The sequence below is a fragment of the Ixodes scapularis genome, unplaced genomic scaffold (assembly GCF_016920785.2).
Source record: "Ixodes scapularis isolate PalLabHiFi unplaced genomic scaffold, ASM1692078v2 PGA_scaffold13__105_contigs__length_92229423, whole genome shotgun sequence".
Taxonomy (NCBI): Eukaryota; Metazoa; Arthropoda; class Arachnida; order Ixodida; family Ixodidae; genus Ixodes; species Ixodes scapularis.
This window is the reverse complement of record NW_024609839.1, coordinates 3,929,092-3,943,333: the sequence shown is the minus strand read 5'-3', so window position 1 is coordinate 3,943,333 and position 14,242 is coordinate 3,929,092. Positions and strand designations below refer to the sequence as shown.

General features: G+C 47.4%; 1 protein-coding gene across 1 annotated transcript in view; it reads right to left on the bottom strand.

Moving 5' to 3' along the window:
• LOC120841018 (ficolin-1-like) overlaps window positions 1-14,242 on the bottom strand; it is a 107,954-nt gene that overhangs the window by 16,836 nt on the left and 76,876 nt on the right. The gene's annotated exons all lie outside the window — the stretch shown is intronic.

Sequence of the window (14,242 nt, the reverse complement as noted above, 5' to 3'; positions counted from 1 at the left end):
GATTGAGACGTGTGTGTTTGCGCCCTTGTCGTCCGTTAGTTTCTGGTTTAGTATGGTGTGTACCAAAAATACTGTTTTGAAGTCAACGCCTCGGTATAGACGTTAATGTCGGTTTCACACCTACCGACAAATGTGTCTCAGAACGTAGTTAGTGAGTTAAATAATATTTTGAGGCACTTAAAGATGTGATCTTAAAAGTCATTCCACTTTAGATGTGTTAAACGGGTAGATCATTCTTTAAATCGAACACTCGTATGTTACACATCGAGTTTTGCGATTTTTAGAGATCCATCCCTACCGAAAAACCCAGTATAACGTTTCTCTATCTGGATTATAAAACTAGACATCTACATGGATTCTATCTGGATTTCATGTTTGCAGAAGTTATTCACTTGGCATCACGCTGCTGTTACCTGATGACGTATTTTATGATCATCCTTCGGGCACAGCACAACGCCGCCGACGCCGCTTGTTTCTTAAGTATTGTGAAAAGTGAAGTCGTCCTAGAGGTATAGGACGACTTCTAGGATGACCGCAAGGATGACGCCAAGGCAATGGGACAAGTAAGATCGCTCGATGAGCGGAGCGAGCCGCTCAATCGTATATACATTTATCGGTTTATACGACGCTTTTTCGCTCATCGGGACAAGTAAGCCTTTCGCTTCAAAACATGTTTTACGAATGCTGTCTAAAATATTATTAAAGTGTTGTTTACGAAGCGTCTAAATCTCAATCTTGTGCTCTTGGAAAAGTCCGACCATAGCTTTATGCAAGACACATTGAAGTGGTCACCGACCACCACTCTTTGTGCTGGCTTGCTTCCCTTAAGGACCTAACCGGACTCCTCGGTCGGTGGGCGCTAAAACTGCAGGAGTATGATTTTAATATCGTCAACAGAAGTGGTCAAAAACATCAAGACGCTGATGGCCTCTGCCGATGTACGCTTACCCTTAAAGGGCCTCTGAAAGGAAAAAAAGAACTTTTTTTTTAACAGTCTGTTGGGACACGCGTGGCACTAAACAAATTTTACGCGAAAAAAAAAATGTTTAGAGCGGTATTCACGGTGATAAATTTATTTGAAATTCTGCACGCAAAGTCCATGACGTCACGAAGTGGTCATTCGCTCAATGAGATGGTAATTCGCTCTTTCCACCTCGACGCGAAGGCGAAACCGGTCCACTTCTCCTCCAGGCGCTCGGCATGCCGAGATGAAAAACAAGTAGAAATGAGGTGACTAGCGACTAAATCGCGTCTCGGGTCGTGAATATTTCTCTAAAAATGTTTTCTTTTGCGTATAATTAATTTTTTGACACGGATGTCCCAACAACACTGTTAAAAAACTTTTTTTTTTCTTTCCAGGGGCACTTTAACACCATTACTACACTTGCACTATACACAAATACCACAGCTTCAATCGCTCCTATTTCCTGTGAGACTTTGCCTTCCGAGCAGCGTGCAGATCGTGTGAATAATTCAGATACTCTCCCACTTGAGAGGCAGCAATCCGTTCAAAAGTTGACGTTTTACTAACAAAGCTCAACAATTGTTTATATTGACGGGATATTGTTTTGTCAAAATTATGATCCACAGGGTAAGCGTTGGCTCCTTGTCATACCTCAACACCTCTGACAAGAGATATTACAAAATCTGCAAGATGAGCCCCCTGCCCGCCATCTCGGATTCCTAAAACCTACACAAGAGTTTGTCATCCATGGGTTCTTTTGGCCCGGAGTGTATAGTGCTGTATTCAAGTGCGTCAGGAGTTTCCAGCTGTGCCAGCGTCGAGAGTGTCCCACATCAACTCCCCCAGGACTTCTCGAACCCATAGCTCCCCCTCATTTACCGTTCGTCGTTGTGTGAGTTGACCTATTCGGACCCTTCCCAGAACTGGATAATTGTGTATATCGACCATCTAACATGTTACGTAGAAACAGCGGTCCTTCCCAACGCTACAGCACCCTAAATTGCTGCGTTCCCGCTGAACCAGGTGATTCTCCGCCACGGAGCTCCACGTACTCTCATAAAAGATCGCGGACGGTCCCTTTTGTCTACCACCGTGGAGGCGCTACTTAGTTACTTACCACTAAATTTCTTTCTCATGTCAAAAAGAACTTGAGATGAACACCAGAATGATGCAATGACGTTACTTCCAAGCCATGTATATTGGAAACTCGGCCGAACACGCGTATCATTCTTTTGAGGCCATGGCGACGCCTTAGACATTCTTTGTTGTTATGGAATCACTATCGACGCTCTTCTTTGTTCACGCAACGAATGCGAAAAACAGTACGGCCTTTCGACACGGGCTTCTGGCCGGGGCCATTTTCAGTGTTCGTGCGTATGGCATGCACGTGATGTGTTTGCCTTCAGAAGCAACAAACGTGCGCGTCCTGGGCTGTGGAGATCGCACGCTGGGCTGTAAATTTTTAAAAATTGAAATGTTGGATAAATTGAGCTCTAACTCTACTGCTGATATATGCCGCAGCACACAAGACGACCAAGAAAATGACCAAGATCTGGAATGGGTTATACAAGCCAACGAAGCCAAACCAGCGCTGAGAGCCTAAAGACTCTGGTTAAAATTCACGCCCGACGTTTCCAAGTACGGACAACCACTGTTGTGCGAACATTAGAGACACGGCCACGAAAGATTGCTGCACTGCCATTGGCTTCCAAGAGCCTCGTGTGGCACAGGCATTGTGTACTGGCGCATTTGACGTTGCTTGCAAGGCAAACACAAGCACACCAAGGGACTTTGCTGAAAGTATATGCCTTTTCCGCTTGGTCTCGGGGATCAAAAACCACGGTGTCGTGTGCATGTTTTTATGACTGGATTGGTTGGCATAGCTGATGAGATCGGCCGCGGTCTATTTGAAAGTAAAGGCGATGGGCGCGGCGGTAAACAATGCAATTTGGACGTTGCCATGGCATCACTACGTCGTACATCCGTTGCCTCTCATTGATCCCATTTATTGTGCGTCGTAGCCGACATAAATCACACGACGGGAAAATCTAGCCGACATGCAAAACTAGAGTGCCTCAATGTCCTTCTGTTGAGGGTGAGGCCATCGTTCGTAGAACTTGATGACGACAGCACGCGCTCACATGGAAAATAGAAAAGTTGCAGGAAACAAAATGTCGCTCTAGCGCAGTCAGCGCCACGAACGCGTGCAGGGACATGCTTTTTCACGCGCTTCAGAGCAAAGAAATAAATATAAGAGTTCAAAAAAAATTGGTAAGGTGTCATCACCCCATGCCACCGAGCCCCGAAGCAAAGTGCACATAAAGGCACGCTAGGCAAATCCGATCCTAGCAGCAAACGCGTGCCGCGAGCCACCTTTCGTACGAGCTCGAGAGAAGAAAACAACAGCAAATGCTCTTGCAGCTTGATTCTGCTGTCGCCATCTCGTCGAACTTAATGAAAAAGAGTCTGTCCCGTCCAATTTATTTACACAAATACTACAATACGCAGGGTGTTTCACTGAAGGTGGACAAATTCGATATTGCGAAAACTACGCGTTGCACAAAAAAAAAGGCTTGTGTCGTTTTGTTTTTAGGCCAGGGGCCCCACTTAGGAAAATGATTAAAGTTTGAGATAACTAAGTTGTTAATTATTTTCGTGTAATTAATCTTATAGATATTGAGCTTAAGGACATGGTTTAATTTCGAAACTTGCTGAGCATCATTGAAACACACTAAATAAGAGAATTGAAGTGCTATAGAAGACACCCCGATAGAAAAGACCATAAATAAAATATCATGGTCCATCAAACTTTCTTGATGGTTCGTCAAACTTCTCTGATGGCCCATCAAACTTCCCTGATGGCTCACCAGGCTTCCTTGATGGTTCACCTGACCTTCTTGATGGCTCTTGATGGTCTATCAGACCCTCCAAATAGACCATCAAAGAAATTTCGATGGTCCATCATACTTCCTTGACGGCGTCTGATGGACCATTGAAAACGTCTTCTTGGTTCGTCAGTTGCTCCAATGGCACCTGATGGTCCACCAGACTTCCCTGATGGACCATCCAGAGCGTTAGATGGTCTGTCAGGTACTTTAGTGGCAGCTAATGGTCCATCAAACCTCCCTGGTGGACCATCACAAGCGTTTGACGGTCGGCCAGAAGCTCATAACTGCATTTGATGGGTCGTCAGACCATCAGGCGATGGACCATCAAAAGTGTTTTGTACCATCAAATCGCATTTATTTATTTATTGCATGTTGCCCCGCAGTGCCAAGAGGAATTATTTCAGGGGGAGGGGGGTGTAGGTGTGAGAATCCATTTGCACAAGAATTACGGTCGTCAGATACAGAAACATACAAAAAAAAAAAACAAGTTCGCAAAAAAATTGTGTTGCTTTGACAAAGTATAGGCATTTCCACGATTTATATTCTGCGGTGGCTGTTATATGTGACGACAATATTTCATCAGTCGTGGGCGCGCGTTGTTGCAGTGGTTCTGAGCGAGTGCGTATTCCTCTGAACTCGATCGCATGCATGCTTAAACCAACCGCATATATACTGTAAACGACTTAAGTTTCGCGAGAACCTAATTTTCGCGAATTTCGCAAATCGCCGGCAAATCGCGAAAAATAGTTCCCGCGAACAATTCCGGTAAAATTTGAACACATGAAAATCTATATTGAGATTATACCGCGTCGCAAAAATTAGAACCCGCGAGTTATTACAAAACTTCAGATTTGACCTAAATCGCGAAGTATTGAGCCGGCGAAAAATACGTCGTTTACTAGTATATATATATATGAATACAATAACAGAACATTTTTAAACCCGCTCACACCATCAGAATTAACTGTCGATTGTACGACAGGCCTACTTGATGGTGCCTGAGAGACAATCAAATATTTCTTGATGGTGCCTGATGGACCATTAAAGGCTTCTGCTTGAAGGTCGGACCTTCAAAACGTTTCTTGCTGCGACTGACGGACCGTCGAAACGTTTTGATGTTGCCCGGGTGAGAGCATCAGGATATCTCGATAGACCATCAGAACGAAAAAAAGGCTGATGGCGCTTCTCATGTCATCTTTCGGTGGTGGAAATAATCTGACCACATTCAGGAGGTTTCAGGAGTGGCCGAGAGAAGGCGCCAATGATCTCGCGTCGCTGCGCATTCGTGAATTACATTCGGTGCATAAAGCTAACAGCGGCGTGGCTCGATAACAGGGTGTTCAATTTCTATTAATCCGCCTCAACAATTGTCCTGGCATACTCGAAAGGTAACGAAGGCACCTTCTTATAAACTCAGGTACGTTTTTGCAACCATAGTTTTGTTTTAAACTGTTTTATTGTCCGTTGCTGAAAAAATTTGTTGATCTGCTTTCTATGTCAAGAAAATCATGTTTACAATCCAAGTGGCAGAGAATGCGTCGAAAAACGCACTTTGCTTGATAGGAAATTTATTTACCAGGCGCACGTATACTATAAACTGAATATTTGCGAGAAAAAAAAAAAAAAAAACGTTTACGAAGCCGCGAATGCGCTAATACGAGGCCTGCTGCATTCTCGGGCCGACGAGGCTTAGTGTATTGCACGCTGTCGCACGACGCCGTCATGCCCAGCATAGATGATGGGGACAGAGTGTAGATAGCCCCGCAACAGACACCGAGGAAGTTTCTGCGGATCGTGGAGTCTTGAAAGTAGTGAGTAGATTAAACGCATTTTCTCTGCTATTTTGTTTTTGCTGTTTGATAATTCAACGTCCAATCATTTCCATATAGAAATATTAACATGCCATAACCTAAATACAAACATTGTTTGCAAGTCTCTACGAGGATTTCGGAAGGTACCCTAACACTTCGGATGTTCTTTTTTGAAATAATAATTGGCACAAAATAAAGTCCACAATTGACTGTAATGGAATCTGTCTTCTGCCGGTACATATGTGTAATTAGAAATTCATACCGACCAACAGACGTTCGCACCATCAAACGATCACACCATCAATGTCCCAAAATACGACAGATCATCAAACCATCATGCCATCAAGCCATCAAGCCACCAAACCATCACACCATCAGGTTACGATCAGGTAATCAGAACAGCAATGTCCCAAAACACATGAGACAATCAGCCTGATGGACCATGAGGATTTTTCCTGGTGATTTTTTCGATAGACGCGCTGCATTTTACAGCCTCTTAAAAACAGCAGAACTTCGACGGGTTTCTAAGTTTTGGTTTGCAATCGGAGCGCTTCTGGGTACCTACGGCACCGCACCCCGTGGAGAAATAGTGCAACCAACATTTTGCTTTGCTGTGCTCGCTCAATGCAGCAGAGGCAGCTTGCACTATTTCTCCACAGGGCGCGGTGCCGTCGGTGCCGAGGAGCGCTTCGATTGTAAACCGAAACTTAAAAACCCGTCGAAGTTGTATGGTTTTTGAGAAAGGTGTAAAATCTAGCACGTGCTTTCTATCGCACTCCAACTTTTTCATTTAGTATTTCTGATTATGCTCAGCAAGTTTCCAAATGAAACCGTGCCCTTAAACTCAGTGCTTAAAAATAATTACACGAAAATGATTAGCAACTTAATTATCATGAACTTTATTAATTTTCCCTAATAGGCCCTTGGCTTAGAATCAAAACGACACAACCTTTTTTTTTTTTTTGGTGCGATGCGCAGTTTTCGCAGTATCGAATTCGTCCACATTTCTTAAAACACCCTGTATACTAGAATCTATAATGTTCTCTCCATGGTATTAAAATGGAGGTTGGAGAAACCTCTTGTATGTACTACCATACGCTCTTCCAGATTTTTCTTCTAGGTAATGTAAATCTTAAAATTGTTTGAAAATGCGCTCAAAACGGTGAAAACACCCATATGTTTAAAATTTATTAAGAATCTACAGCCCTTTCAGGGGAAAACCTAAGGGTCGTACGACCTTCATGACGTCTTCGTAATGAACCTCCGAAAGACTCAACACTCTCGTGCATTCCTGAAACTCAGGTTTGTGTAGCGAAATTCGCCCACTTAGTGACGAGCGGGTGAATCTACTTAAGGGTGAACGGAGTATAGCGTGATCGCTAGAGCGCTTCGCGTTCCCGCCGCAAGAGGGCGAGCAAGGAGGTGGAGAAACGAGTCCGAACGCCCGCATGAGCGTTTATACCTCCCACTGCCATTCGCGCGACAACTAGTGACACGGGACAAGCGAGACGTGACGTTCACACTGCAGGCAAATGGCGAGCCGCTTTCGAGAGTTGCCTAACGACGGTCAACGGTGGACCGGCGGCTGCCTGGCATCGTCACCCGCAGCGGAAAAATTTCAAGAGCAAGCTACTCAAGACAGCGAGGATGCCTGCGTTGCCAAGGCAAGATATCAAGATCGTCATGCGTCCCAGGGGAGGCCTGAACCTTGGAGAAATTTCTAGATTCGAGATCAGCCGAGCCATCGCCCCAGCTGCGAACGTGAGTGGCGAGGAGGTAACGCAAACGTCATCTGCCCGGACAAACAGCAAAACATAGTCGTTTTAGTACGTATAAATGAGAGAAAGCAGACCGCTACCCGGCAGTCAGAAACCTCACTATCAACGGCATTGCACACGACGTCAGCGCCTAGGAGACCGCTCCCCACGGCACCGTTAAGGGCGTCATCAGGGGTGTTCCGTCGACGGACACTATTCTAGAAATTGAAGAATCTTAGTTCAAGACTATAATTCGACTACTGTGCAAGTCAACCATATCGGTAAGACGACGACGGTGATCATCGCATTCGGCGGCGACAAGGTCCCGAACCACAGATACGGCAACCTGTGGGTCGAGTGTTCGCTGAATCGCAAGCAGATCGATATGTGCTACCGGTGTGGTCCCCCTGCCACCAAATGGACGTTTGCCCAAACCCAGAAGACAGGATATGCCGTGGTCGTGGAATGAAGAATCACGAAGAAAGCCACGTCTGCAGTAACCCCAATTGCAGCCTCTGCGGGGAGAACCTCCTCACCACAGACAAGAAGTGTAAAGCAAGGTTCAAGACGCCATACGTCGTTGGTAAACGGCGTTGGGAACGTGAGCAACGAGAAGAAGAGATGTAGCTGCAGCAGCCGAGGGTGCCAGCGTGACAGCAGAGAACGCGGCAGGCGTCGGACGGGCGTCGCAGCCGCTCCCAGAGAAGGCGAGGGAGAAGCAAGAGCGCTACCAGGTCACCATCGGCAGCTGGGGCTCGCAGGCGCGAATCTCAATGGAGGCCCAAGTCGAAGGCCCGGCGGAGCGACCGCGCCGAGAAGCAGGTGGGCCGGGCAGCGGGGTTTCCCGTCGCTCTCAAGAATAGCAATTTCCCTTCCGTTTGCTCCTCCTTCCCTTCCAGAGACAGAGTGTTGACACTGTTTGGAACTCAAGCAAAAGGTAGAGAGGCAGAACAATCAAATCAAGAGCCAAAACAATCAGATGGAGGCAATGATGGAGTGTATCGAGGTACTCAGTAGACCAAAGAACAATGGTAATGACGTCAGCGTAGCTAAAAGGAACGTAGCCAAGTCATACACCACCTTCGCCGCTCCCGCGGCGCCGAAGGCGATCACGCCACCGGCGCTGATCACGCCACCGGAGTTGACGCAGTTAGAGATGCAAGCTCCAACGACAGAAATGGCACTCGTTTCCATGGAGGAAGAGAAGGCCGAGGCCGCCGTTCCTCCGACAATGGAGACGGTCATGTGCATGCTTACACAAATCTCCAAACAAGTTTCTCAATTGCCTGAGCCAGTGAAGAGTCTAACAGTAAGAATGAAAAATGTGTAGGCCAAATGCAGAGAACTCTCCGTTAGTTGCATGCGAAAACTAAGCATCTCACGGTTGCCAAGATGAAGCCATCACGAGTTAATCTACGGGTCAGGCAGCGAGAAGTTGGTTCCGTGCGCAAATCTACCGCTCAGAAAGTAGAAAATGACGAAGACTAAAGGAAAGCAGAAACAGACTGCGACGTTACTTCAATAGAACTGTACGAGTGTTATAAACAAGATACAGAAGTTACAACTATACGTTGATAAATTGGACCAGTAACCGGATATCATAGCGTTACAAGAGACCAACGGCCGGGCGAAGCTTGCGGTATACATAACGTATACGGACCCTAGCGAAAAGGGTACTGCGATCTTGGTCCGCAGCAACGTGGCGGCCACACAGAACGTGACCACTCAGCGAGGCTGCGAACATACGCTCATGAAAATTCATAGCAGAAGAGTGGGGGGTGGCAAGAACATCTTTGTCCTGAATGCGTATTGCCGACCGTCCAGCAGGGTCATTGACTTTGAAGGCACCATATTGGACTGCATTACAGCAGCAAGAATGAAACCGATCTTAGTGGTAGGAGAGTTCAACGCGGCCTAAACGGGGTGGGGTTACAAATATTCGTCCAAAAGAGGAAACCAAATGGTAAAAGCTGCAGAGGATCACGACATGGAGGTGGTTAACGAACCGGGCGTGCCGACCAGGACAGGCACCAGCACCGGTCAGAAACACCACTCCTAATCTAACGTTAGTTCAGGGGAACCTCGACGTTACTTGGCGTAACACGGGAGAGAATCTTGGCTCAGATCACATCATTTGTGACACCCTCGGGGGGATCGATATGAGGGCGAAACTGGGTCAAGCCACCATTACAGACTCGGACCGGTTACGTAGACGCGCAGACTGTGAAAGCAAGGACGAGGACCAAGACACCAAGACGTATAAGGCATGGGCCAAGAAGCAATACAAGTTTGTGAAGAAATTTACACAGAAGATTACTACGACTACGCGAGTTCCCGTCTTAGACAGGAGGCTTAGCCACGTGTGGGCGGGCAGGCACGGTCTTACTCGAAGATGGAGGAGGCGAAGACTTAACAAGAAGCTTCGGAGATGCATACATGACCTTAACAAGCAGGCGGTCTAGCATGCGCAGCAGCTATGCAGGGAAAATTGGATGAAAATGTGTGAAGACCTGCAAGGCACACTGTCTACAAGGAAGACTCCGAAACTGTTGCGGCACCTGATGGGGAAAGCGCTCGAGACTTCACAAGAATGATCAACAGTTACGACGGGGACGGGAGAAGCTCATCCGTGAACTCACAAGTAGATACCTCTCGACCGAGAAGAGAAGTAATCCGACTCTGGAGTACGAAGGGGATAGCAACGTCGAGATGGACGAAGCCTTCACCGAACTGCAGCTGGTTGCGGCCATCAATGAAAGTAATCAAGGCAGCGCACCAGGCATAAACGGCGTTACACACAAGATGCTTAAAAATATGAGTGTCGAAAGCCGAGCGGAACTGCTAAACCTCGCCAACGCGTCCTCGCAGAAGGGTTCGTTACCAAAAGAGTGGAAGAAGCGGAGGTGCGTTTCATTCCCAAGCCGGGGAAACCACCCCACGTCGACAACTTGCACCCCATCTTCCTCACGTCGTGTGTGGGGAAGGTGGTCGAGCGTATGGTTTTAAGAGACATTTGGACATCGACCATGTACGGGTTCCGGAGGCACGTGGGCACGCAAGACGTCTTGGTGCAACTACACGAGCTGGTAATCAGGAAAGCAAAGACTCCTACGCCAAGAGCTATCCTGGGGATCGATCTCAAGGGGCCTTCGATGACGTTACACAAGCAAGTATTCTCCGTAACCTGCGGCAAACGGGGTGTGGAAAGCGAACATTCAAGTGTGCACAGGATTTCTTAAGCAATAGAACGGCAACGATCAAAATTGGAGAAAAGGAGTCGAAACCGATAGCCCTGGGAGACAGAGGCACCCCGCAAGAGTCGGTTTTCTCGCCACTTGTCTTCAACCTGGCACTCCTCCCGCTCTCGGCCCTGCTTCAAGACATAGAGGGCATAGATCATGTTATCTACGCAAACGATATCACTGTGTGGACGTCGAAGGCAGGGTCGGAGAGTTGGATGGACTAGACCCTTCAGGGAGTGGCAAAGACCGTGCACGAGTTCGCTAAATCGTGCGGCCTCAGTTGCTCGGCACAGAAGTCGGAGTTACTCGTCGTCAAGCCAAGAACAAAGAAAGGAGAACAAGAGAACGTCGGCATCACCATCGACAGGACAAGCATAACGCCAACCACACAAGCACGTATCCTGTCCTGGGTGTCATCTTCCCGAACAGCGGCAAGGCGGGGGCGTCGATCGAAAAGATGAAGGTTTCTAAGGACTAAAATACGAACATGATCAGAAGAGTCATGAACAGAAGTGTAGTGTTCCAAGAGTCAGACAAGAAGGAAAGCGGCGATAGGCCAGGATAGAGAAGGATAGAGAATTTCTATGGCTTCCTTTTTTCTACCTCAATAAAAACAAAAGAGAAGAGGAGGATGAAGAGGTGGATAGAATAAAAGCGCCAGTTTTGATCTTGACGCGTGTTACGAACCGTTACACTTGGCGCAGTCGAGAAGATCACATGAAAGATGTGGTTTTCTATAATTTTGACGGTTGGCAAAGAAGGACAGCCAATACTGGAGAGCTACCAGCTAAACGGTGAGGAAACAGTTCCAATGGCCCGGGAAGCTAACAGCATAGAACTTATCTCCTTCATCGCCAGGAAAGCGAAGTTGTCGCCGAAAGAACTTCTAAAACGGAAGGTGAAACTAAACATCATAGTGCAGGAATTCTAGGAGTGGTTTCAGAAACCGACCACTACTTCTGGTGAAGTGATTTCGGCCGGTAGAGACTTGGCATCGGTTGTTGCTCAGCTGCTGCAGTTGCAAGTATCTCAAATAGAACGCCAGAGGCAGTTCATGACCACCATGTTAGAAAATATGAGAGTGGAAAGACGTAGGCGGGAAAAGACAGTAAAGCCAGATATGTTTAACGGCGAATCTTCAGCTGCTTCTACGTGGCTGAACTTCTACAAATATGCCTGTGAGAAAAACCGCGGGACAAAAAACAGCGCGCGGATCAAGAATTTAAGGCTCTTTCTCGCAGGGAATGCGAAAAAGTGGTACGAATTTCATGTGGGTGCGATTCGTGAGATACGTAGAGGGAGAGCTTCACAATATCTTCTGACAAAATGCGGTTGAATGTGGGATAAGGCAATATTTTACAAACATCGAGAAGGCAGCCTACTAGATTAGTTTTATGAGAAAGAGCGACTTGTACAGCTCGCCGATTCTAATTTACCCGAAACATCGATCGTCGCACTGGTCATCCACGGGATGAGCAAAGAGGCAGAAAGACAAGTGAGAGCGCACTCTCCAAAGACCATTGAGGACCTTCTGTATTCACTGAAGGTTGTGTTCGTAGACCACTCCATTCCCCACGGAAAACAACGACCACTAACGAAGCTCAGAAGCGCGACCGTCAACACCCACAGCGGCCAAAAGCTTCCAGTAAACCGGGCAAGTAACAAGCCTTAAATGAACACAAGACCCAATTCAGTCAGCCACGAAGCACGTGCGAATGCATGCGCGTGCCATCGCATTGTGGAAGGGCCGCAATGCGCGTGCTTCGATACATGCCACCGCATCGTAAACAGCGGTGCTAACGACCAGACGGAAATCTAATAAGAGGGAGCACAGTCCCTCCCGATGACGAAGAAAGCGACTGTCTACTTGGTTAAGTACAACATCCTTTATGCCCCTGTTATCGTCAGTGGGAGACACGTGGATGCCTTCGTTGATACTGGAGCATCCATCAGCCTTGTCAACAAGAATATCGTGGACCCAGAAAAGATACGAAGTCGGCTGCCCATCGACGTTTACAGCTATGATGACAATGTTAAGCTAATGCAAAACTGGACGACGTTGGAAGTCGAGTTTAAGGGAAAGAAAATCCCGGTCAAGGCACTCGCCGCAGAAGACGTCGAGCTCGTGTTCGTTTTATCACGACTCGACATGAAGCACTTCCAAATGAACATAGCCTGGAAGGACGAAGTAACCCTAGACAAGGATGCGGATAGCTCACCTGCTGCTCCAGGTCAAATGGTCAGAACTGTGAAGAGGTCTAAGTACGTACCAACATCGTTCCCAGATTTGATATGTGTAGAATCATATCCATCAGCAACATCGGTTATTGAGGTTCCATTCAAGCTACGCGACACATCTGCAGTGCGGAAAAAACCCTACAGCATGTCCCACGAAAAGAAATTATGGCTTAAGCGGGAAGTGTAGAGAATGCTAGATGCCAGGATCATCAGACCCTTGACGTCAACGTTGTCATCCCCAATCACCATAGCCCCTAAAGAAGATGGCATATTTCGTCTCTGCACAGATTATCACCAAATCAATTCCCAGACAGGACGTGCTCCTGGTTCTACAGGATCGATCTCTGTGAAGGCTATTGGCAGGTCCCTCTACAGGAACACATCAAGTCCTTTATTGCCTTTGTAACACCAATCGACGTGTACGAATATAACCGACTACCATTTGGTTGGAAGAACTCTGGAGCCAGGTTTCAGAAGATGATATTGTCACGAATGACAAGTGATGAGGCGGCGAATAACTGAATAACCTGAATGTTTAACGGGGCGAACTTGTGCCCAAAAATAAAAGGAAAAATAAAGATAACAGCAGAGCGTCGCGGGCGTCGAAGGCGGCGAAGCAGTAAGATCGAACGCTGATCCGAAACTAATTGTGGTTCGCCACGCGGAGTTCTTATGTGCACACGTGCGGTTCTGGAAGATTCGGCATAGAAGGTTCTGCGTGTAGAACATTCTGACCTCGAACAAGCAGCACGGTTCTCGAATTTACCAGAACCTTACGTCAGCGTCAACAAAAATGCGTCCCCGCGACCAGGACTCTAGATTTCTGCGTGGAAGGCACGCTCGATAACCGTTAGGCCACGAGCGCACTGCCTGCTTGGTCAACTGCGCTCGCGGCATCACTCCCCACTTTAAAAAAGTGCATCGCCCCGATGCAACACAAAACAAAACAGAGCAAATAAAAAGGAAAGTAGACTAAATAATCATTTGGAACACATAAGGTCCACAGTCCTATCGAGCGTAGTACGGATTCATTCAGGCCGTGGTGGACGGCGTGATGATGTTCTTGTTCCGTCGGGCATCACCTCGTAGTTCAGATCTCCAAGTCGACGAAGTACCTTGTACGGTCCGAAATACCGTTTCAGGAGTTTCTCGCTGAGGCCACGGCGACGAATGGGGACCCTGTCTGCGGGCTGGAAGTGGACGTCCCGACGACGAAAGGTGTAGCGGCCAAAGTCGAAGCGTTGTTGAGCTTTAATCCGGAGTCTGGCGAGCTGACGGACTTCTGCCCGTTGGGCAACCATCTGAGGGTCGTCGCTTCTGTCGACAGCCGGTTCTTGGGGTA